The 23,257-nt window shown below is 49.6% G+C and overlaps 1 long non-coding RNA gene across 1 annotated transcript; it reads right to left on the reverse strand.

Moving 5' to 3' along the window:
• Positions 1-196: 196 nt before the first annotated feature.
• Positions 197-22,692, reverse strand: LOC117099796. Its single transcript, XR_004444003.1, has 3 exons — positions 20,552-22,692; positions 11,852-12,006; positions 197-756 (listed from the first exon to the last, which is right to left on the reverse strand). It is a non-coding gene; the product is annotated as an uncharacterized LOC117099796 (long non-coding RNA).
• Positions 22,693-23,257: the final 565 nt, after the last annotated feature.

Consider the following 23,257-nt stretch of genomic DNA (forward strand, 5'->3'; position numbering starts at 1 on the left):
CATGCACGTACACGCAGACACACATGCTCCCTACTACACACCACGTACACGTCCGTCCACAAAAACACATTCCTCCACACTACACACACACACCCTGCACCTGGGAAACACGCACGGCACCCACAATCACACTACAGTTCTCAGTGCAAAACAGCTGAGCAATTGTGTAACTTGCACATATAATTCAGATCCCATCTTTCATTTCATGTATTTATTTGCACCCACATTTACATCGAGTATTAAAATCCTATTTATTTGAGGCACCTGCTGTTTGTTAGCCTCTGGGCACACTTGCTGCTTCAGAAGACCAGGCAGGTCCCCATGGCCACGGCTTACAAGCTAATGAAAGCAGGATCTAGATGTTTAACAGCCAAGTGTTGAAGAGTTTAAGACCCATGGATATATGCAGGCTGACCCACTTACTGCACCCCGTCACAACCACGCTGCTTTGAAAGGAGCCAGTCTCTAAGTGGGTCAGCCTGCCTCCTGCTCCCTGCCACCTGGTGAGGGCAGGGACTGAGGCCTCCATCTCCCGGCCCCCCAACCCCTCACCTCTGGCCATGGCCGCCAAGATGAAGGCCCTCCCATTTGCCTGCCCCTCTCCTGCACGACTGGGCACCCCCGCCCATCTGAGGCCCCCGGCCCAGGGTTGGCGCATGTGTGGGGTTGGTGGCACAGCTCCTCCGAGCACCGTCCCTAACCGCATTCTGCTTCCAGCGTTCCGCATCAGTAGGCTTATGGCACCAGATCTTCAAACTGAAAAGAGACATGAAGAGGTGAATTTTGGACAAAAATCTGGTCAGAAACTCAGATCAAAGTTGGGTAGGCTTTGACCAAAGCAAGGTACATTCAGAAATCCAAGGCACCTGCAGTTTCCTTATCCCCAAACCTAAAGCCCCAGATCACCCATGGCTGCTCCGACCATGCGGGCACCACCCAGCATCCACAGTCAGTCATGGCCAAGGGCACCCGGGCAGGACAGCCTGACCTTGACTGGACCTCCATCTTCGTCCCTGCCAAACCTCCTCAACATGAGTGTTCCTGCCACATGCCTCACCCAGTAGGCCAGTGTCACTGCTGAAGGACGGAGCTCTCCTGCCTGCAGAGCCCTTCCCCAGCTTGCCACTGTTCCAGAACCTCTCCTTCCCGTTTGGGTCTCCCTCCTACCCTGCTTTGCCCCTAGTTCAGAACCCCTCTAACCGAAGTGGCCCAGCTCAGCTCACCAGCCAAATCCATTTTGCTGTCAGGAGGCAGCAAAATGCTTAATGCGAGTCCCAACCGTGGGGGGTCCTAGAGGTGTTTGAGGAGCAGTGGTCCTGGCCCCAATGCCATTGCAAGCCTCTAGGCCTGGGGTCAAGGCCAGGACCAACTAAGAGTTGGTGAGAGCACGTTGCTGACTAACTCCTAGAAGTCCACTTTGCCAAAACTGGTTCTCTCCTGTTTTTATCTTTCAATCAAATATGAAGATTACTAAGATGTCCTGAAGGCCTTCTCAGTCGCCTCCTCAGGGCCCAGCCCTCTGAATTGGGTTTCTGCCTTTTTCCCCAATTGCTGGTGCCCCCACCCTAGACCAAGCCTTCATCCCTTCCTGCCCCATCCCTGCCACGGAGGCCCAGGGCCCTGCCTGGCAAGAGAGGCTGGCTTTAAGGTAAGACCCTATGCAGATTCCCTTCCTCCCATCCCCTCTTCAGGGTCCCCTCCAGTTAACTGAGGTTGGGAGTGGGACTCGTAACACAGGTCCAGACAGCTTTGGGGACATTAAGCCACTTTCGACAAACACCCCTGCAATTAGTGAAATATTCAGGCAATTAAAACATACAGATTGGGTAATCTCCAACTACAAGTGGGCTTCTAATGACACCAGGAAACTTGGCTTAGAGCTGAACACATGGTGGGCTTCTGTCCCACTTAAATACCTCAAAGGCAGCTTCGAAATAATCTGGAAATAGTTTGAATTGTCTCTAATGATAACTAGAATGTGAGCGATTAAAACCTATCAAATATCCTCAGCACAGGAAGTTGAGTCTTTTCAATCAACTGCCAACCTAGCTTTGCTCCTAACATACAGAAGATGGGGGGTGGCGGCAGAGAGGGGGTACCTTCCCTCTGGCATGTCAAAGTGATCCAGAAGATGTGGGAGAGACAGGAGAGGGAGAAAGGGAAAAACAGGAGAGCCCTTACATGTATAGAAATCTCCAGGCGGCTGGGTGCACCATCCACACACATTTATTGAGCACTATTGTGTGCCAGACACCATGCTCATGGCTGTAAATTAGTGTCAGGTACTCAGAGAGTCCGTGGCATAGACAGGAATGGACAATGCCAAATAGGTGGGCTGATTCAATTCCATACATACTTACTGAGGCCAACGCTGCCTCACTTTGAGAGATGAATCAGACCTGTGCCCTACCCTCACAGAGTTCACAGACGAGTGAGAGAGACAGACTCAAACCCAGCTACTCAGGGATGAGCACAGGAGGTGCGGGGCATACTGGAGGCTTCCAGGCAAGATGGTAGCCCAAGGAGCCTCAGGCAACTCCCCCAAGCAGACATCAGCCAGTGTCACCAGAGAAAAACAAACATGAAAGGAGTATTACAGGGGAAACCCGCAGTAGCCCTGAAACCAGGGAACGAGGGCATCCACAGACCAGAATCTTGGATTAATTTTTGTTGCTAAAGGCAAACCATCTGAGGGGGATGTGGGTAGTGAAGGTCCTGAGAATAAGTCAGGGCTCGTGGACACACAGGATAGGACGTCTTGGGGGGATTGGGATAGTCTCTGGGTAAAATGGAAACTGTGTCTGTGAACACAGAAAAAAAGACTGGGAAGAAAGACACCAAAACAATGACAATGGTTATTTTGGGGTAGTAGAATCAGGAATGATCTTAACTCTCTTCTACAGATATTCTGTAAATATATCCTCTAATAAGAAAAAGTTATTTCAAATTAAGAAAACTTGTTCTTGCCATTTTCTGTAAGCTTAAAATTATTTCTAAATAGGCCAGGCACGGTGGCTCACACCTGTAATCCCAGCACTTTGGGAGGCTGAGGTGGGTGGATCACCTGAGGTCGGGAGTTCGAGATCAGCCTGGCCAACATGGTGAAAACCTGTCTCTACTAAAAATTACAAAAATTAGTCGAGTGTAGTGGCAGGTGCCTGTAGTCCTAGCTACTTGGGAGGTTGAGGCAGGAGCATCGCTTGAACCCGGAAGGCAAAGGTTGCAGTGAGCCAAGATAGAGCCACTGCACTCCAGCCTGGACGACAGAGCGAGACTCCATCTCAAAAAAATAAAAAATAAAAATAGTTTCCAAATAAAGTTTTTTAATAGGGAATAAATAGGAAACTTCTGTACCTTTCACTCAGTTTTGCTGTGAAATCTAAAACTGCTCTAAAAATAAAGTCTATTAAAATTTTAAGCTTTTTAAAAGGTGCTTTCAAAACTGGTACATTGAACAGGCATGGTGGCTCACACTTGTAATCCCAGCACTTTGGGAGGCCAAAGTGGGCAGATCGCTTGAGGCCAGGAGTTCAAGGCCAACATGACAAAACCCTGTCTCCACTAAAAATACAAAAATTAGCAGAGGATGGTGGCATGCACCTATAGTCCCAGCTACTTGGGAGGTTGAAGTAGGAGGATCACTTGAACCCAGGAGGTGGAGGTTGTGGTGAGCCGAGATCACACCACTGCACTCCAGCCTGGGTGACACAGTGAGACCCTGTCCTGGAAAACAAACAAACAAACAAACACAGAAGACTGCTCCATAAAATAAGATTGGCGATATTAATCATAATTAAAGCTGGGAAATAGATCTAAGAGGGATTATTTGAGTTTCTCACTACTTTTGGGTGTGTTTGAAATTTTTCCATAGTAAAAAGTAAATAATAAGTAAGCAAAGGCTCTGTGCCAAGACCCTCCCCAGCCTAGTGTGCTCAGCTCTTGGAGCACTCCTGGGCAGTCTGCATGGGCCTGAGTCTTGGGCACTGGAACCCCCTAGTCGCTGGGGACAGGCAGTCCCGACTGTGGCTCAGTGTCCCTAGTCCCCTATAGCACGGGCCTCTCCCAGGGCAGCCACTCCAGCCTTGCACCCTCCCACCTCGTGTCCCACTCTCCCACTTTGTGTCCTGTACTCTCTTTTTTTTTTTTTTGAGACGGAGTCTTGCTCTGTCGCCCGGTCTGGAGTGCAGTGGCCGGATCTCAGCTCACTGCAAGCTCTGCCTCCCGGGTTCACGCCATTCTCCTGCCTCAGCCTCCCGAGTAGCTGGGACCACAGGCGCCCGCCACCTCGCCCGGCTAGTTTTTTGTATTTTTAGTAGAGACGGGGTTTCACCGTGTTAGCCAGGATGGTCTCGATCTCCTGACCTCGTGATCCGCCCGTCTCGGCCTCCCAAAGTGCTGGGATTACAGGCTTGAGCCACCGCGCCCGGCCTGTGTCCTGTACTCTCTTTTCCTGAATCTCCAAATTCTCACTCTCCATGGGTTCCCTACCCTTATCCAAATCAGCACGCATAAGACTTTCACATCATAAAAAAGAAAACCCTCACATGATCCTGAATCTCCTTGGTCAATGACCACTTGTCGCCTTCCTTCCCAGACAGTTTCTAGAAGGGTTGGTCCACACTCACAGGACCAAGGTGCCCGGATGCCCCACTGTGGGGCAGGTGGAGGCTGAGGCCTAGTCTGCACTCCTCTTGCCAAGCCTATGGGCCACAACAAGGGGCTGGATCTGCCTGGAGGAAGAGGTGCCCCTTTCTAATTTGCACATGGTGCGGCGTGGTCCGGGGCAGCCTGCTTACACTCTGCCTCACGGTGTTACCTCCATTCACACACAAAGCCCCACCGCCCTCTGCCGTCAGCCTTGCCAGGGACATCGGCGGTTCCCCGAAGCTGCAGTCTGGCCCTCTCAGCCTCAAGGACTCCGATCTTCTGAAGCCCTCGCACTGCTGCTTTCCTCCTAGGTCTTCTCTGCTCCTTTGGTTTCTGTGGCCCAAGTTTCTGGGTCTTCACCACTACCACCACTCCCCTCTGTCCTTTGTGGGTTCCTCTCTCCCTGGATACTCACAGATGTGGCTCCCTGAGGCTCTGCCTACAGTCCATTCCCCCTCATTCTGTACACTCTCCAGGCCAGGGACGCCCTGCTCTGCACCGCTTACCCATTCTCTCCCTGCTGCCCCAGCTGCCCACCTGACATGTCTGCCTGCAAGTCCACTTTCAACAGTGAACGTTCTCTCTTCTCACCAGACACCCTCTGCCTCCTGTGTTTTTTGCTTGTTTTGTCACCTAGGCTGAAGTGCCGTCGCTCCCTGAAGCCTTGACCTCCCGGGCTGAAGGAATCCTCCCACCTCAGCTCCAGTTCCACCTTAGAAGGGATCACAGGTACGCACCACCACATCTGCCTAATTTTCTTAACTTTTTTTTTTCTTTTTTGGTAGAGACAGGGTCTCCCTATGTTACCCAGGCTGGTCTTGAACCCCTGGGCTCAAGGAATCCTCCCACCTTGGCCTCCCAAAGTGCCAGGATTACAGCCATGAGCCACCACACCTGGCCTGCTGTGTTCTTTATCTGGCAATGACACTGCTATCTAGCCAGCCCTCAGAGTCATAGACACAGAGGCCTTCCTCACCTCCGCCCCTTCCTCATGGCCCCACCTGGACTGGTGGGTCACCAGTGCCCTCAGCTCCTCCTCCTGAGACTCTCCCACCTCCATGCCTCTTCACACCCTGGCCTCAGGACACCCTGCTGAGGCCCACAGTCATCCTACACGTCTCCTTGCCTCCTGCCTCCTCTCCATTAATCCACCCTCCTCAGGTCACCAGAGTCATCTTCCAAAGATGTAAGTCTGCTCATGCCATTCTTCTGCTCAAAATTCTCCCATGGCTCTTCATCCCAAAATAAAATCTTGACATCCAACAAGACTCATGAAGTCCGCCTCCCTACTTCATGCTCTACCTACACAAAATGGCATGTAGTTCCCCAAACAGGACAGGCTTTCTTGTACCTTTTCACAAGCCACTCAGCCAGGTGAGCCCTCTCCACACCCCTGTTCTCCTGGCAAATGCTGAGAAGTCAACTAAGACACTACCACCTCCAGGAAGTCTCCCTTGATTTCCCTAGCAAACTCAGGGTCTCCCTCCTCTAAGGTACTATCACAAGGGACTGCCAGGCCCAGCTTCTCTCCGAGTTGCAGCACTGGTACAGTCTAAGCATGAAAGTCCTGGTGTTTCTGGGCCTTTGGTCTCATCCATAACCTGCATATCCTCCAGCCCAGCCTGTCCTCACCCCTTTCCCGTGAAGCACTGCCGGATCTTTCTCAGCAATTGCTTCTGCCTCGATGACTCTGAATGTCAGGCCTGGCAGTGCTGTCTTTAGCTGCAGATGAGCCACATTCAAAGTTGCCCTTTTCTGGCCGGGCGCAGTGGCTCACGCCTGCAATCCCAACACTTTGGAAGGCCGAGGTGGCAGATCACCTGAGGTCAGGAGTTCGAGACCAGCCTGGACAACATGGGGAAATCCCGTCTCTACTAAAAATACAAAAATCAGCTGGTGTGGTGATGGCTACTCGGGAGTAATCCCAGCTACTTGGGAGGCTGAGGCAGGAGAATTGCTTGAACTTGGGAAGTGGAGGTTGCAGTGAGCTCAGATCATGCCACTGGACTCCAGTTTGGGTGATAGAGTAAGACTCTGTCTCCAAAAAAAAACAAAAGTTTTTTACTGTGCTCATAGTAAGAAAGACATTTTTCATCATAATCCAGTACACATATGCATGAAAATACATGTAGCTAAAACAAAATGTATTTACTATGCATAATATAGTCTGGTATTTTCTATTTGGAGCCACTTCTTTTTTAACTCTGACAATGATACTGAACACTAATCTCCCAACCCACTAATTGATCCCCACCTACTATTTGGAAAACTGCTGTAGCCAGTAGGGATCACTAAAGGCTCCCAGCAGTGGATCAACGTGATTAGAATAGCACGTTAGGACCCTGCCTCTCAAATGTTCTAAGGCTCAGGATCTGTTTTGCAAATTTCCAATCTGTCACGTACTTTACTATTTAAAAACACAGTAAGAATGAATTCTCTGAAGGTAAAATAACAAAGATATTTAAAAATGCAAGCCTAGATTCATTATAATTAGATTCAACAGACAGTGTGGGGTGCTAACAGCATCAGGTGCAGGAACATTTGGGGAGGCCGGAGATGTGAGCAGCTTTGTAAGGCTTTGTGAGGAAGACCACAAGCCCTTGACAAGCAGCCACGTCTGCCCTGCCAATCTCTGTCCTGGAGCATTTGAACTTGCATCATCTGGGGGAGCTTTGCTGAGTAGAAAGGTGCCTCTGTGCAGTCTTTTGCCTTGTCAAGAGGGCCAGGCTGCCTAAATTCAACTCCTGACTCAGCCACTAACTGGCTACAAGCTGTGGATAAATGACTTAATTCTTCCAAGCCTTGGTTTCCTCCTAGGATTGTCCTGGAAGATTAATCAAGCAATCCGTACCATGGGGCTTAGCCTAGTGCTGCACCTGGTTACACTCAACCCTCTTGCTCACGTGGCTGTAATTTGGTTGCTGTCCTCTGGGTTTTGGGGTTTTCTTTCTTTACTTTTTTTTTTTTTTTTTTTTTTTGAGATGGAATCTTGCACTGTCAGCCAGGCCAGAGTGCAGTGATGCGATCTCAACTCACTGCAACCTCTGCCTCCCGGGTTCAAGAGATTCTCCTGCCTCAGCCTCCCCAGTCGCTGAGATTACAGGCGCCCACCACCACACCCAGCTAATTTTTTGTATTTTCAGTAGAGATGGGGTTTCACTATGTTGGTCAGGCTGGTCACCAACTCCTGACCTTGTGATCCTCCTGCCTCAGCCTCCCAAAGTCCTGGAATTACAGATGTGAGCCACCGTGCCCGGTCCCACCTCCTTTTTTTTCAAGATGGAGTCTTGCTCTGTCGCCCAGGCTGGAGTGCAGTGGTGTGATCTCGTCTCACTGCAACCTCTGTCTCCCGGGTTCAAGAGATTCTCCTGCCTCAGCCTCCCAAGTAGCTGGGATTACAGGCTCCCGCCACCATGCCTCGCTACTTTTAAAAATTTTAGTAGAGATGGGGTTTCACCATGTTGGCCAGGCTGACCTCAAACTCCTGACCTCAGGTGATCTGCCTGCCTGAGCCTCCTAAAGTGCTGGGATTACAGGCGTGAGCCACCTGCCAGGCCTGCCGTCCTCTTGGTTTTCACATGTGTTCTGCAGTCTCTCCTTAGTCTTCCTCGTCCTCCCTGGTCCTTTTTCTTGGCCCCACACTGACTACTCAGGCCAAACCTTCACCCTTCCTCACTTCTCCACCTCCTGCTTGCAGAAGATGGCTTGCGTCCTACTTGGCAGAGAAATGGCGATCTCCCACTCCACCCTACCCCAGGTTTTCTTCACTCCTACATCTCTTTTCAGGGACTCTGTGCCTAGCCAGGCTAATCCTTCCACCTGAGGCCCCTCCAACCTCCTCAGTAGCCTCTTTCCATCAGTGATTCCCACCCTCTTCTGGGAATCTTTCCAAAGATCAAATCTCTGGTCACTCCTCATCAGCCTAAGGCAACCTGTCCAGTGGTATGCTGGTAGATGTTTAATTAAAAATGAGCTCTCTGGGGAAAATGCATGCATATATACACATACATACATTATTGATAAATTTTATTGACATAAAGGATGGCTAATAATTTACAAATAATAAAAAATATATACTACCCTTTATTGTAAATTGCACATAGCCATTTGGGTCTTACAGAATGCTTTCACTGATTTTTGCCAACCTGCTGAATCCATAGCCAGCCTACAGTTGTAACTGACAAATGAACGTAGTTCCAATATGAATGTTAACTGATATTTTTGTTTGTACCAACTAGCAAGAAAAAAGTGAAACCAGAAAGACAGATGTTGGAACTTCACTTTCTTTTTTTTTTTTTTTTTTGAAGAATGGGTTGCCCAGACCTTGGAGTGCAGTGGAATGATCATCATAGCTCACTGTAACCTCAAACTCCTAGGCTCAAGAGATCCTCCTGCCCCAGCTAGTGCACACCACGCCCAGCTAACTTTTTTATTTTTTGTAGAGAACTGGTTTAGTTATGTTGTCCAGGCTGGTCTTGGACTCCTGGCCTCGAGCAATTCTCCCGCCTGGACCTCCCAAAATGTTGGGATTACAGGCAAGAGCCACTGCACCTGACCAGAACTTCACTTGTTTGTCAATGGTGTTAGCAATTTCTTTACTGAAGCAGAGAATAGTTTTTGAATACTGGAAGAATATTTGCTTCATTTTTCTGTGCCATTCACAATGCAATGGCCATTGGCAAAACATACATTTAAGTTTAATGTGCATTATTAGCATTTTCTCCATAACTTTCTTAAGTCTAGATAGTCAACCAAATAATGAATAAAGCCCTGATTTGTGGTGGTTGCTGCCCATTTCTGTGGTGTAAGTATTCCCACTATGGCTGATTTCAATCCACCAATATGATGTCACTGAATGCAGACTTGGGGAAAAAGCACAGTAACACAACATTATATAGTATTTCTACAGGCATAATAGATGTACATAATCTTAAAAGAATAATAAAATATATAATTATTGACAGGCATGGTGGCTCATGCCTGTAATCCCAGCACTTTGGGAGACCGAAGTGGGTGGATCACCTGAGGTCAGGGGTTCGAGACCAGCCTGATCCACATGGAGAAACCCTGTCTCTAATAACAATACAAAATTAGCCAGGCATGGTGGTGCATGCCTGTAATCCCAGCTACTCAGGAGGCTGAGGCAGGAGACTCCCTTGGACCCGGGAGGCAGAGGCTGCCATGAGCCGAGATTGCGCCATTGCACTCCAGCCTGGGCAACAAGAGTGAAACTCTGTCTCCAAAAAAAAAAAAAAAAAGAAAAAAATTATTAGGAAGTGATGGCTTTTGAAAATTTATTATTTTTGCCTTCATATAATTCATTTAATGGTAAGTTTATATAATTTAATTTATAATTTAATTTTTCATAATGGCTGGGTTTAACCATTGGTTCACGAAATTCCTGAAGATTTAACAATCAGGTCATAGGAACTGTTACGATATGAGCACACCTGGATCTGAACCCCGACCCCAGCTCTGCCGTGAGCAGGGCCCTCAAAAGGCTCCCCAAACACCTGATGGCCCTGCCCAATGTATACTTTTCAGATCTGATCAGTGAAACGGAGCTCATTTTCTCTCTCTCCAGTCCGCTCCTTTGTGGGCTGCCATGTTGGTGCAGGGCTTTGCCATTCACCCTGGGGGGGCAGGAGTTGTGGATGAGAACTCTGGACGGGAAGAAGGCTGGGATCAGAGGATGGTGATTTTGGAATTATTTAGAGCAGAGGTGAAATAGTTTTGGGTAATGACAATGTTGGGTGGGTGAAGAGTCCCTGGGCTGAGGAGGGCACAGAACCGTAAGGCTAGGCTGTTCCTGGAGGTCGGGGCATGGGCTGATGGCACGTTCACACTTCTGTTAAACATCTTCTGTCAACTAGCTTCCCTGCAACAAGTTATGTCTGACAGCCCTCCAGAGCTCCTGGGGCAGGGGTCCCAGAGCAGACTGTGGGTCACACACCTGACAACCTCCCACACCCATAATCTTCTGGGATCACTCCAGGCTAAGGTTGGATCCTCAGGCAGGAGGAAGGAGGATCAGCCTTGACCAGAGGCACAGAAAGTTACAAAGCCCCAGCCCCTCCCTTGAAGGGCAGAGCTCCTTCTGAGGACAGAGAAGGGTCTGGAGGGGATGTGGAGGCAGGTGTTTAATGAAGGACTTGACTGTATCTGGGCTTTCCATGGCGGTGATGCCTGGATGGAGGCCAGAGTGTCCTAGGTGAAGTGGGGGATTCTGAATGGAGCCCACAGAGAGCAAGAGCCCGGCCTGCAACCCACCTTTCCTTGCACGTCACCTAACTTCCCATCTGTCCTGCTGCCCCTCGGCCTCCCTGCTGGTGCCGCTCCTCCCCCGAGAAGCTTCCCTGCCTCCTCCCATGTACTTCAGGAAATTGGTAAGTTTGGAAAGCACCCAGAATTACTTGAGGAAAAGACCGTAGCAAGTACTATTTGAATTTGCCAACAGACTTTACCACCAACTTCACTCGCCTAGGGAGAGAGGCCAAGTCCATGGGTTTCCCCCTGTGGTTCTGTGGCTTCACTGGGAAAATGTGGGCCTTGCTGAGCCATGGAGGAAAAAGGAGTGGAGTGTGACGGAGACAGGAGACAGAAGCCCCTCACAGTGCCCAGCGTGCTGAATGACGGGCCTCATGGCCACGTGAGTGGAAGGCCGGGCAGAGATGCTTGTTTAATGTTCCCTCCTCTTTCCCCCATGGTCAGTGAATTTGCTTTGGCGGAACCAGGGATGATTTCTACATGGCCTTGAGGCCACAGGCATATGTAGACAACTGCACACCTCAGGGTGCAAGGGGTTACACCTGTCCCTTGCTCAAAAGTCATGGGAAGTTGCTAAACAGACCAAAAGAAGAACCAGCACACTTACTGCTCTCTGTCCTCCCCTTTCCCACCCCACCCTCAGCTGTTAGCTCACAGAGGGTCAAAACAAGCAAGACAAAATCTGTCCAACTCACAGCTTCAAAGGAACACAAGTTAGACATGTGACCCAACCGCACCCAGCCTTGTCCCTCCCAGGTGTGTGGCCCTGGAAGGCCCAACCCTCCGGCCGCGTGGCCCATGTAGACGCCGGGTGGGCAAAGGCTTCCGTTCCAGACCCAGTGCTGCCCTCCCATGAGATCCTAGTGTGATTTTGGTCTTCCTGTGGTTCTCCTTGGAAGCCAGGCCCAGCTCCACAGTGCCTCCTCCTCATGCTCACCTGGCTCCCTCCAATTCAATCTGGGGCAGGAGGTGATGCGGACCACAGTCTTCATGGCAACCTCGACCCTGAGGGCCCAGAGTTAGTGCTGGAGCCACCTACCAGGCAGGAGTCACTTCCACAGCCCTTGAGGCTGAATGAGAGCCCTTGGGTTCCTGGATAGCGGAGAACACAGCCCAGACATGGCCCTGGGTATGAAATAAATCCTTTCTGAACCTGACACCAGACTTTTCCCCAGAGGTGATTTTTAAAAATTATTTTTTGAATGCTTTCCAGATTTGAGTGAATGAATGAATGGGTGACAATGACCCTAAGTCATGGCTTTCAAGGCCTGTACACTTGTGGGTTAAGAAAGCCCCTTCCCAGCCTGGCATCGCTAGCCCCCTCCCCCTCCCCCTCCAGGCACAGAGTGTCCTGGTAAGGGATGATGGCACAATACGGCCTCTCCATGCCTTATTCCCACCATCTCCCGTCGCTGTACCCCCATCAAAGCACACACAGAGAGAGTCCCAAATCAGACCAACCTATAGGAACGGAGTGCCCCCCACAAAACACACACACTCATACACTGAGGAGATACAAATTGGGCAAAAATGGGACAGGCAAGGTGACTCATGCCTGTAATTCCAGCACTTTGGGAGGCCACAGCAGGTGGATCGCCTGAGGTCAGGAGTTTGAGACTAGCCTGGCCAACATGGTGAAACCCTGTCTCTACTAAAAATATAAAACTTGGCTGGGCATGGTGGCGCACACCTGTAGTCCCAGCAACTCGGGAGGCTGAGGCAGGAGAATCACTTGAATACGGGAGGAGGAGGTTGCAGTGAGCAGAGATCAAGCCACTTCACTCCAACCTGGGCTACAGAGTGAGACTCTGTCTCAAAAAAAAAAAAAAAGGAAAAAAAAATTGGGCAAAAATGTAGAAATTTAGTTTTACTGAACTTTTTTGTAAAATTATGGGAATTCCCAGTGTCTCAAAAGAAAATGACAACTTCCAGACAAGCACATTTAAGTAAACAACGTAAAGGCACTGGCAGCCACTGTGGGTGGGAAGTCATCAGCAATGGGAGCCCTGCCCCCTCAGGGTTCCGTCATTGTTTTGCAGGTGTGATTCCTGCTTCCTCCACCATTCTGTAAGTTGTGTAAGATGCTGTTGAAAGAGCACGGGACTGAAAGGCAGGAACCTCACGTTCCAAACCCAAGACTGGCCACGTAGCTGCGTGACCTTGGGCGAGGTCCTCTACATCTCTGGGTTATCATGTCTCCATCTGTAAAATGAAGGTTGACCTTCCTGTATAATTTCACATCTTGGGTTTCTACTGTACTCTCACTCTACCTGGCCCATGACCACCTAGGAGGGGCCTAATAAATACAAATGAAAAGAAGTGGCGCCAAATGATTTTTTAGTCAATATAACCCCAAATCTGGTTTCAGCTAAGATTTGGATACAGAAAGTACCATTTCCCCACTAGTTCAGTCGGAAAGTTGGGTGGAATGCATCTTTGGAGGGTCACAAGGTGGAAATTAGAAGAGTAACTCGAGAGGGGGGAGTGAAGAAAAGGAGGTGACAAGGTGGCCAGTGGGGCTTGTTGGTGTCACCCTGAGTTGTATCATTCCAGGCTGTCTGGCCTGTCCTCTAGGTCATGAGCCCCAGAAGTGGGTCCCTGCCCTTGGGTGGTGAATGACAAGTGTGGGTATGGATCCTCTAGACACTAAATTCAAACTCAGATATCCCTTACCCTCCCCCAGCCTATAAAGGAAGCAGGCTGGGGCTCCATGGGCTTCCTTTGCACAAATGCAACTGGCCAGGTGCCTGTTTCTGCCTACAACTCTCTGCAGGGCAGGCATGCTGGCAGTCTTGGACCTTAAGGTCAGCCAGTGATCCCAGCACTCTGAGAAATGCTTGCTCCAACTCCCAGAGAAGCCTCTTCCCCAGGGGCTCTTTGCTCTCCCAACACTCTCTCCACCCCTCCAGGCCTCTGGGGGAGTCTCCCTGGGGAAAGTCTTCCCAGGCTCGTTCTAAGCATGGTCACACACTCATCCCTGGATAGTTGCCCCACAGAGGGGACACAACCCAGAGGGCCAGGGAGCTCAGTCTGAGAATGGGACCAGCGCTGCCTCACCCACCAGGCCACCGTGGGAAAACAACTTTGGGCCCCATTTTCCCCTTCATAAAATGAAAACAACAAGCCCAGCCCATCAAGCAGTTATGTGGATTAAAGGAGATAACGCATCAGGGCCTTAGGTCAAACCCAGAGCTAGCTCCCACTCACCCTGATGATTACGCAGAGCTACAAAAGGCCTCACAGATTACACCAACCACAGGCCACAGCAAGTTGGTGAAGAAAGCCCTTTCCCAGCCTGACATGGTGAGGGTGTCCTGGTGAGGCAGTGACTGGGAAAGGCCCCGAACACCGGAAGCAAACCTCGTGCCCTCCGAGGTGGTAGCAGCCCGTGGACAGGAGAGCCGGGCTGCTTCAGAGGTCATGGAACCTTCCCCTTCATTGCACAACTGAGTAAACTCCCAGACGATGAGTGACTTGTCAGAGGCCACACGGCAGGTCTGTGCCATTTGGACAAGAGGCTGTATCTTCTTCGTATTTCTTCTCCGTGTGGCCAGATTATTTCCTTGGATACTCATGTGTGTTTCAATGGTTGCATTTTTCCTCCTCCTCCCATTCCAAGAAGGTCTTGGACCTGTCCTCTTTTGGGTGTCCCTGCTGCAGGAGACATGTTGTTTGTTTGTTTTTGTTTTTTTGAGAGAGAGTCTCATTCTGTCGCCAGGCTGGAGTGCAGTGGTGCGATCTCAGCTCACTGTAACCTCCGCCTCCCAGGTTCAAGTGATTCTCCTGCCTCAGCCTCCTGAGTAGCTGGGACTACATGTACGCACCACCACACCCAGCTAATTTTTGTATTTTTAGTAGAGATGGGGTTTCACCATGTTGGCCAGGATGGTCTCAATCTCCTGACGTCGTGATCCACCTGTCTCAGCCTCCCAAAGTGCTGGGGTTATAGGCGTGAGCCAGCCAGGGACATTTGAGTTTCAGGACCAGGTAGAAGCCACCCTAGTCCCTTCTCTCCTTTGCCTCTTTGTTCCAGTATCTGGGCTCCTTGTAGACTCTGAGGGAAGAGTCTTGGGAGAAAATGAGAATGCAGAGGGGAGGAGGAACTGGGAACTGGGAAGAGGGCAGAGGCCTGTACTACGTCTCTCTGGGAGGGGCAGGACACAGAGGTGAGGAGGCCAGCCCTGGATATGGGACCCCCCTCAAACTGGGCACAAAGGCCCCCAAAATGGCCTGGGGGCAGAGTCTCAGCCTCATGAGGCCCTTGAGAGTGACAGGCCCCTTGACTGCCCACATTTCTGGGCAGCCTCCTGGATTCTGGGGTGACCCTCACTGGATGGGGCCTAATAATGACCAAGATGAAGTTTCCGCCTTCTCAGGCACCATGGGAGCTCAGAGTTGGAGCTGAGTTGATTTCAGGAGTGTTTCCTGCCACCTGGGTTGGTGGACTGAGCTCTACGCTCTCCATATGAGGCACTGCTCGGTCCCCTTCACCACACTGCTGTCTACAACACCATCACCCACTTGTACGATGCTTTACACGGTGACTTCACGATCATCCGTCCAGTACCTGAACAGGCCTAAATTGTGCCCATTTAATGGATGAAAAAACTAGGGCTCAGAAAATAGAATGAGTTTTCTCCCTGCCACTGGCCTGCCCCAGCGAGCAGGGAGCCTCATTGTGAGTTCCACTGCCCTGGGCAGGCCTCCGAGGGAGAAACCAAGTCTGTACAGGGAGCACGTGGGCAGCCTGCCCTCCCCCATGGCCCCTTCAGTGACTTAGTAGGATCCAGCACCAGTCACAGCTTCTAGATGCTCACCTGACTCTGGCTGTGTGTCACCTTGAGTGGAAGCTAAAGATCTAAACACTGACAAAAATTCCTGTAGGTAATTGAGAAATCAAAAACAAAGAAAACCGACTGGCCACCAAACAGATGAAAAAATCCGTAAACTCATTAGCAATGAATTAATGCCCACTAAAGCTACACTGTTATTATTGCTGTTTCTCTTTTAAGTTGGCAAAGTCTTTTTCTCATCCCCTGCAATCAATGCTATTTGTGGGAATATACATTTATATAATTTTCATGTATACATCCACACACATACATACATACATATGTATGCACACACATACATACATACATATGTGTGTATGTGTATATTTAAGAAGTCTCACAAATATTCACACCCTAAATACAACATGCTATCTTGGAACGTATCCCAGAACAGTAAAGGACATTCATGGAAAAAAAATGAGTGAAATCCCAAAATATCTGGAGTTTACTTAATAGTATCATACCAATATTAGTTTATTAGTTTTGGCAAATGTACCCTGGTTAGGTAAGATAGGAACGTTAGAGGAAGCTGGATAAAAGATATATGGGAACTCTCTCTACTATCTTTGCAACTTTCTATAAATCTAAAATTATTTAATTTATTTATTTATTTACTTATTTAAGACGGAGTTTCGCTCTTGTCGCCCAGGCCGGAGTGCAATGGAGATATCTCAGCTCACTGCAATCTCCCCTTCCTGGATTCAAGTGATTCTCCAGCCTCAGCCTCCCAATTAGCTGGGATTACAGGCACCCGCCACCATGCCCGGCTAATTTTTGTATTTTTGGTAGAGATGGGGTTTCTCCATTTTGGCCAGGCTGGTCTCAAACTCCTGACTTCAGATGATCTGCCCACCTTGGCCTCCCAGAGTGCTGGGATTACAAGCGTGAGCCATTGCACCTGGCCTAAAATTATTTTAAAATAAAAAGTTGTTTTTAAAGTTCACATTCTTTTACCCAGAATTTCACTTCTAAGATTTTATCTAAAACTTATCAGAGAAATAGATCAGAGAAAGGCCATCCTTTACTTACAAGGATATTGCACCACTTGTGATAATCACAAAAAAGTATGAAAATTATCTACATGTCCAAGAACAGTAAGTAGATTAAATAAATTATGCTGCATCCAATGATGATAGAATGTGACCAGAAAGTATTACATTATAATATTTATTGATGTGGAAAATGCTTACAATAGAAGGTTAAGTAAAATAATTAGGACACAAAACTAGATACACTTTAAGCTCAATAAAAATTTTTTTAACTATGTACTATATATTAATAGTTACAAATGGATCATATAATTAGAGTGAATCATATTTTCTTCTAAATGCATTTATAAATTTTTACACAAAGAAATATGTTTTTAATCAGGAAAAAAAGGTGTTTGTTTATTTTGAGATGGAGTCTTGCTCTGTTACCCAGGCTGGAGTGCAGTGGCGTGATCTCGGCTCACTGCAACCTCTGCCTCTCAGGTTCAAGCCTCAGCCTCCTGAGTAGCTGGGTTTACAGGCACATGCCACAATGCCTGGCTAATTATTTTGTATTTTTAGTAGAGATGAGGTTTCACCATGTTGGCCAGGCTGGTCTTGAACTCCTGACCTTAAGTGATCTGCCCGCCTTGGTCTCTCAAAGTTCTAGGATTACAGGCGTGAGCCACCACACCTGGCTATTTGCTCACTTTTAAATGATGCACAGGTTGGTAGAGCCCAGTTGCCTATACCCCTAGAGCCAGGTCTATGTAGGCAGAGCAGGTGGCCATCTGCAAGATGGAAGGGGCCCTGAGGAAGTGATCATAACTGCAAATCTCTCCCTATCAGTACCTTCCTCTCTCCCTCCCTCTCATCTACCCATCCATCCATCCATCCATCCATCCATCCATCCCTTAGGGACAAGAGCTGCAATGATCAGGAGGCCTTACAACAGGGATCTACTCTTCAGAGCTACCCTCTGAAGTGGACACTCTGTGATTAAATCTCTTTTATTGAGGCTAGGCATGGTGGCTCACGCCTGTAAAGGAGGATCATTTGAGCCCAGGAGTTTGAGACCAGCCCGGGCAAGAGAGAGAGACCCCATCCCTACTAAAAATTAAAAAAAAAAAAAAAATAGCCGGGCCCCTTGGCACATGCCTGTAGACCTAGCTACTTGGGAGGCTGAGGTGAGAGGATCACTCAAGCCCAGAAGTTCAAGGCTGGAATGAGCTGTGATCCTGCCATTGCATTCCAGCCTGGGTGACAGAGAAAGACCATGTCTCAAAAAATAAGTTTTCTAAGATTTTTAAATTGACCACCTATGTGGGAATTAATTGATCAGAGCTTTCTAGCTATATGGGTAGCTGAAAGGGGAGGAGGCACAGGAGGTACCAGCTTTACCAAAGAAAGGGAGAGGTTGGCAGCAAGCAGTGCCTCATGGAACAGATGCATCTGGGTGAGGACAGGAGGACACTGGGCACTAGGAGTTGTCAAGCAGAGCAGGGAAGACAGAGTCATGCAGGCTGGACAGTCCTGGGGGCTGCTTCCCCCACTTCTCAGGCCTGCAGCTGGTCACCATGAAACCTTAGGCCTCTGAAGTGTGGCCCCTCAGACCTGAAAGCCCTTTAAGATGCCCTGAGCAGATGCCATCGCTGCATCAGAACCCTGGAGCAGAAAGGGCTGGCAAGGCTGGCAGGTGGGCCCCTCTCCTCACACTGTGAGGGCCTCTGGAACCCTCAGTATTTCTTTATTTTATTTATTTTTTTGAGATGGAGTCTTGCCCTGTCACCCAGGCTGGAGTGCAGTGGTGTGATCTTGGCTCACTGCAACCTCCATCTCCCAGGTTCAAGTGATTCTCCTGCTCCAGCCTCTCAAGTAGCTGGGATTACAGGTGTGCACCACCACGCCTGGCTGGAACCCTGGGTATTTCTGTCTTCCTCTCATTGGAGCCTCTTGTACTCGATGCTCAAGGTCTCCTAGTGGCCTCCCCATGAACACATTTTTGCAGGATTTGGCCAAGAGCAAAGTAAAAAGAAGAGCTGGTTTTGAAAAGGCAGAAGTAGGAAGAAGCAAATGGGGATTTCAGCACTGGCCTGAGTTCTGTTTCCTACGGCATAGGGAATTCTGTGAAGAGCAGGTGAGGATTTGGCCTGGGATTCTCAGGGAGGGACCAGAAGGCAGGAGGCCTCAGAGCAGGGCAGCCCTTTGGGCAAAGCTGCCACCTCCTGCTCGGGCCCGGCTAGGCTGGGCTGGGCTGGGTGTGGCAGGCAGGGAGATGGTGTGTTGAAATTAAAATTGGTGGAGGAATTTGAGGAATGGGGGAGGGTGAGGGAACAGTAATTACACAGTTCTGTGCATGAGGGCTGACCTGGAGGGCCTAAGCAGGCACTGGCGTGGAGGTGGGAAGGTGGGGGATTCTCATGTGCGGTGGTCAACGGTTCTGCTTGTCCAGCAACTTCTGCTTCCCTTCTTCTGGACAGCACCTCACTTTTCTGAGGGGGAACTACTACTCCCCCAGTTCCATCATGGTCCTGGTGGGGCTGTCAGCACAGGATCCCAGCCAGCCAGTAAGACTGTCAGAAATTTGAACCTGGAGGTCACACAAGGAGGCTGGCACTGCGTCTGCCCAGTGGCAGTCTTCCTATTCCTGAAACCCCAGTCCCTCCTTTCCCAGCATTCCTGAGGTCTTGGGATTCAACCCCAACTCTATGAACTAGGAAGTTTTATTTTCATTTTTATTTTTATTTGAGACACAGTCTCACTCTGTTGCCCACCACTGGAGTGCAGTGGTGCAATCTGAGCTCACTGAAACTTCTACCTTCCAGGTTTAAGCGATTCTCCTGCCTTAGCCTCCTGAGTAGCTGGGATTACAGGCATGCACCACCACACCCGGCTAATTTTTGTATTTTTAGTAGAGACGAGGTTTCACCATGTTGGCCAGGCTGGTCTCAAATTCCTGACCTCAGGTGATCTACCTGCCTCAGCCTCCCAAAGTGCTGGGATTACAGGTGTGAGCCACCGTGCCTGGCCAGAAGTTTTTAAATAAATGTTCTTTTTGGCTTAAGTTCATTAAATCCAAACTGACACCTCATCCAAGACCTGAGCTATGGTAACAATAATCCCCATTATTTGCAGCATGAATACACTAAGTGAGCTCTACACTGTGCCGAGAATAGTGTGGGACACATCACATACATTAATCTGATTCTTCTCGTACAGATGCAGAAACTAGGACATAGAGATAGAGATCGTGTCTAGAGAGCCACATTTAAAAGAGATAGAAAGGGGATTCAGGTCCAGCTTTTTTTTTTTTTTTTTTTTTTTTTTTTTTTTTTTTTTGAGATGGAGTCTTGCCCTGTCATCCAGGCTGGAGTGCAATGGTGTGATCTTGGCTCACTGCAACCTCCGCCTCCCAGGTTCAAGTGATTCTCCTGCCTCAGCCTCCCAAGCAGCTGGGATTGCTGGCACCCACCACCACACCCAGTTAATTTTTTGTATCTTTGGTAGAGATGGGTCTTCATCATGTTGGCCAGGCTGGTCTCGAACTCCTGTCAGATCCAGCTTTATCTGGCTTCCAAACCTACGCTCTCTCTCCTCCTTTTCTTTCCTCTTCTCTCTCTTCCTTCCTTCCTTCTCTCCTTCCCTTCTTTCTTTCCTTCCCTTTTTTCTCTTTCTTTTGGAATCAGACCTCGGGGACAGATTTCTGAGTTAGCCACACTCCTCATTTCCTGGCACCTGATCGCCATTGGTTCACGCCAAGTCCTTTCCTTGTTTCATGATGCACATTCTTCCCATCTCACCAAACCCCCTTCCCATGGCCCCATGATCATGACTCACATGTGATGGGGCCTGGCCTTTCACCAACAGGCACTCCAGATACTTGGTTGAGTCAAGCCTTTGGGTTTCTTTGTGTCCTTGGGGATCAAAATCCACTTTTGACTTAGGAAACTTTTCAGCAGTCCCATCCATTGGCCAACCCATCAGACCTGTTAAGGGCTCAGCTCCTGGCTGGGCTGAGATATAGAATTGGTAAGAAAGGGAAACTTCAAGAAGTTTAAAATTCCTTCCATTCAACAAATGCATATGGGCCACTGACTTCCTGTGCAGGTCCGGGATAGAAAGATGAATACAACTTTCTGGCCCCTGAGAGCCACGAACCTAGTAGACAATTAAGCAATTATTACCTTGGGTCACAGACTGCTGTAGACAAGGTGGTTGAGATCTCAGACAGACATGGAACCCAGCCCGGGACATGAAGCAGATGGCAGTGTTAGCTGTAGAAATCACAAAGAACCATGCACCCACGTAAGCACAACTGTTTCTGCTCACCCATCTCGGCATTGTGCAATCACAGTGGGCAGACTGCTCATCAAATTTGGAGGGGGAATTTGGAATGGCCAGACTTAAAACACAGACTATGTGGCAAGCAGTAATAAAAACTCACCGTCGGGACTGGGGGAATACCTCAGAGAAGGAAGCAGTCATCCTTGACCTATGAAGACTCAGAGTAGGGAGCCTGGCAGACTGTCAAGTGGGACACAGATGTCCCCATCCATAGATGCCTGCCCAGGAGCAAGCAAGGCGTTTAACATGAATCCCAATCAAAAGACAAGTGCAGAAAGCTCTGCCCTCAGGTAGATTCATAGCTGAGCCTGCTTCCTGCACGGGCAACTCGATCTACATGAGGCCCAGGACATGTGGCGGTGGGTAGTTTAGCTAATGGGGGGAACGGTCCTCCCCAGCAGCCCCTCTGCTCAGCAGCTGAGAAGGCAGCAGTGAGCACTCCCCTCGCCCAGAGACACACAAGTGTGCCCAGAACGGAATCTGCTCATGAGGGGCTGCCCTCTGGGGTAGGTCAAGGCCTCCCAAACCAGCACATCCACGTGGTGACACCTACAAAGGCTCTATAACTCAGGTCTGTGTCCCCAGCCCAGCAGGGCTAAGCAGGAGGGAGCCCACACTGGAAGTGGGATGACAACTTCCCAGACCCTCAGCCATGCAGCAGACCACAGGCGCTGCCCTGAGTTCTGATAGCAGTCCCAGTTCCTCTTCAGGACCTGGGGACCCTTTAATCCAGATGGTGGGGGAAAAGAGAACCATGAGACCCCTTCTGGGGGGCCCTCACTGCTACCTTGCTGGATCAGGTGTCACCTTGCTGTGTCTGCTTTGATCATACCCACTGGGACACCATTTGGGGTTCCAGCTCTGCACACCTCTCACTGTGAGCCAGGAGAGTGGGAGAGGACTGGGAGGCCACTTAGTGGGCAGACTCTCAGCCTGCTCCGGCTGGAGCTGAAGAGGCATCCTGTCGCACAGTACACAGCACATACTGTGCAATGCTGTCCACCCCACCCTTGCCTTGTGGGGTCTGAGGCTTGGCAGAGAGGGTGCTTAGAACTGTGGAGAAAGCCCTGCAGAGGATGTGCACCTTCCTCTGGGCTTTGAGAGATGAACCACCTTGGGTTAGGAAGAAAGGAGGAGGAGTAGGAATGCTGCTCCCGGGGAAGGGATCAGGGAACAGCCGGAACGAAGATGCAGGGGTGGAAATGGGTGAGAAGTCTGGCCTGAGTGAGGGGAAGGCCCTGGGAGGAGGAGTTCTGAAACACAGCAAACCCCTAGGCCAATCGCCAGCCCCTCCTGGTTCCTTCACTGCAGCACCAGGCACAGAAGCCGTGATGTTCCCCAAGGCTATGTCCTTCTCAGCATCTCCTGTCTCCCTTCCCCTATCCCTCACCCCTGGTCCAAATAGCCAAGCCCCAGGATCACAGGAAACCCACGGTGGGCTGTCCTTGGCCCCTGACACTTCAGTCCCATTCCTCTGGGCCTCTTGACTCTTATCTTTGCCTTGGATGGACTTTTACATTTGGCTCGGGGTGGTGGCTCACATCTGTAATCCCAGGGCTTTGGGAGGCCAAGGCAGGAGGATCACTTGAGGCCAGGAGCTCTAGACCAGCGAGGACAACAAAGTGAGATCTCATCTCTACACACACACACAAAAAAAAAATTTAGCCAGGCGGCACATGCCTGTAGTCCCAGCTACTTGGGAGGCTGAGGTGGGAAGATCACTTGAGCCCAGGAGTTCGAGGCTGTAGTGAGCTATGATCTTGCCACTGCACTCCAGCCTGCACCACAGTGAAACCCTGTTTCAATAAATAAATAAATAACAAATAAATGGTTGTCTCAGAGCTGAACAGGGACTGGTATGGGAAGGTCTTGGGACCCCGTGTGGGTAGGACACTTACTGACTGGGTGCCACCTTCAGGTAGCAGAGTTCCCAGGTACAGCTGCTCTGGGGCCAAGGCCTCCCATTCATTCATCCAACAAATACTTTTCAAGCACCTACAATGTGCCAGGCACTGCCCTAGTCTCTGGGGGTACACTATGATGAAGAGATTTAAAACTTCTGCCACACTGGGGAGAATGTGGAGAAACTGGAACCTGTGTGCATTGCCCATGGGTAAGTAAAGTGGTATACAGCCACTGTGCAAAATGATATGGTGGTTCCCCAAGAAGTTACACATAGAATTACCATATGATGCAGCA

Source organism: Trachypithecus francoisi, unplaced genomic scaffold, assembly GCF_009764315.1.
Source record: "Trachypithecus francoisi isolate TF-2019V2 unplaced genomic scaffold, Tfra_2.0 Lachesis_group17, whole genome shotgun sequence".
NCBI classification, from domain to species: domain Eukaryota; kingdom Metazoa; phylum Chordata; class Mammalia; order Primates; family Cercopithecidae; genus Trachypithecus; species Trachypithecus francoisi.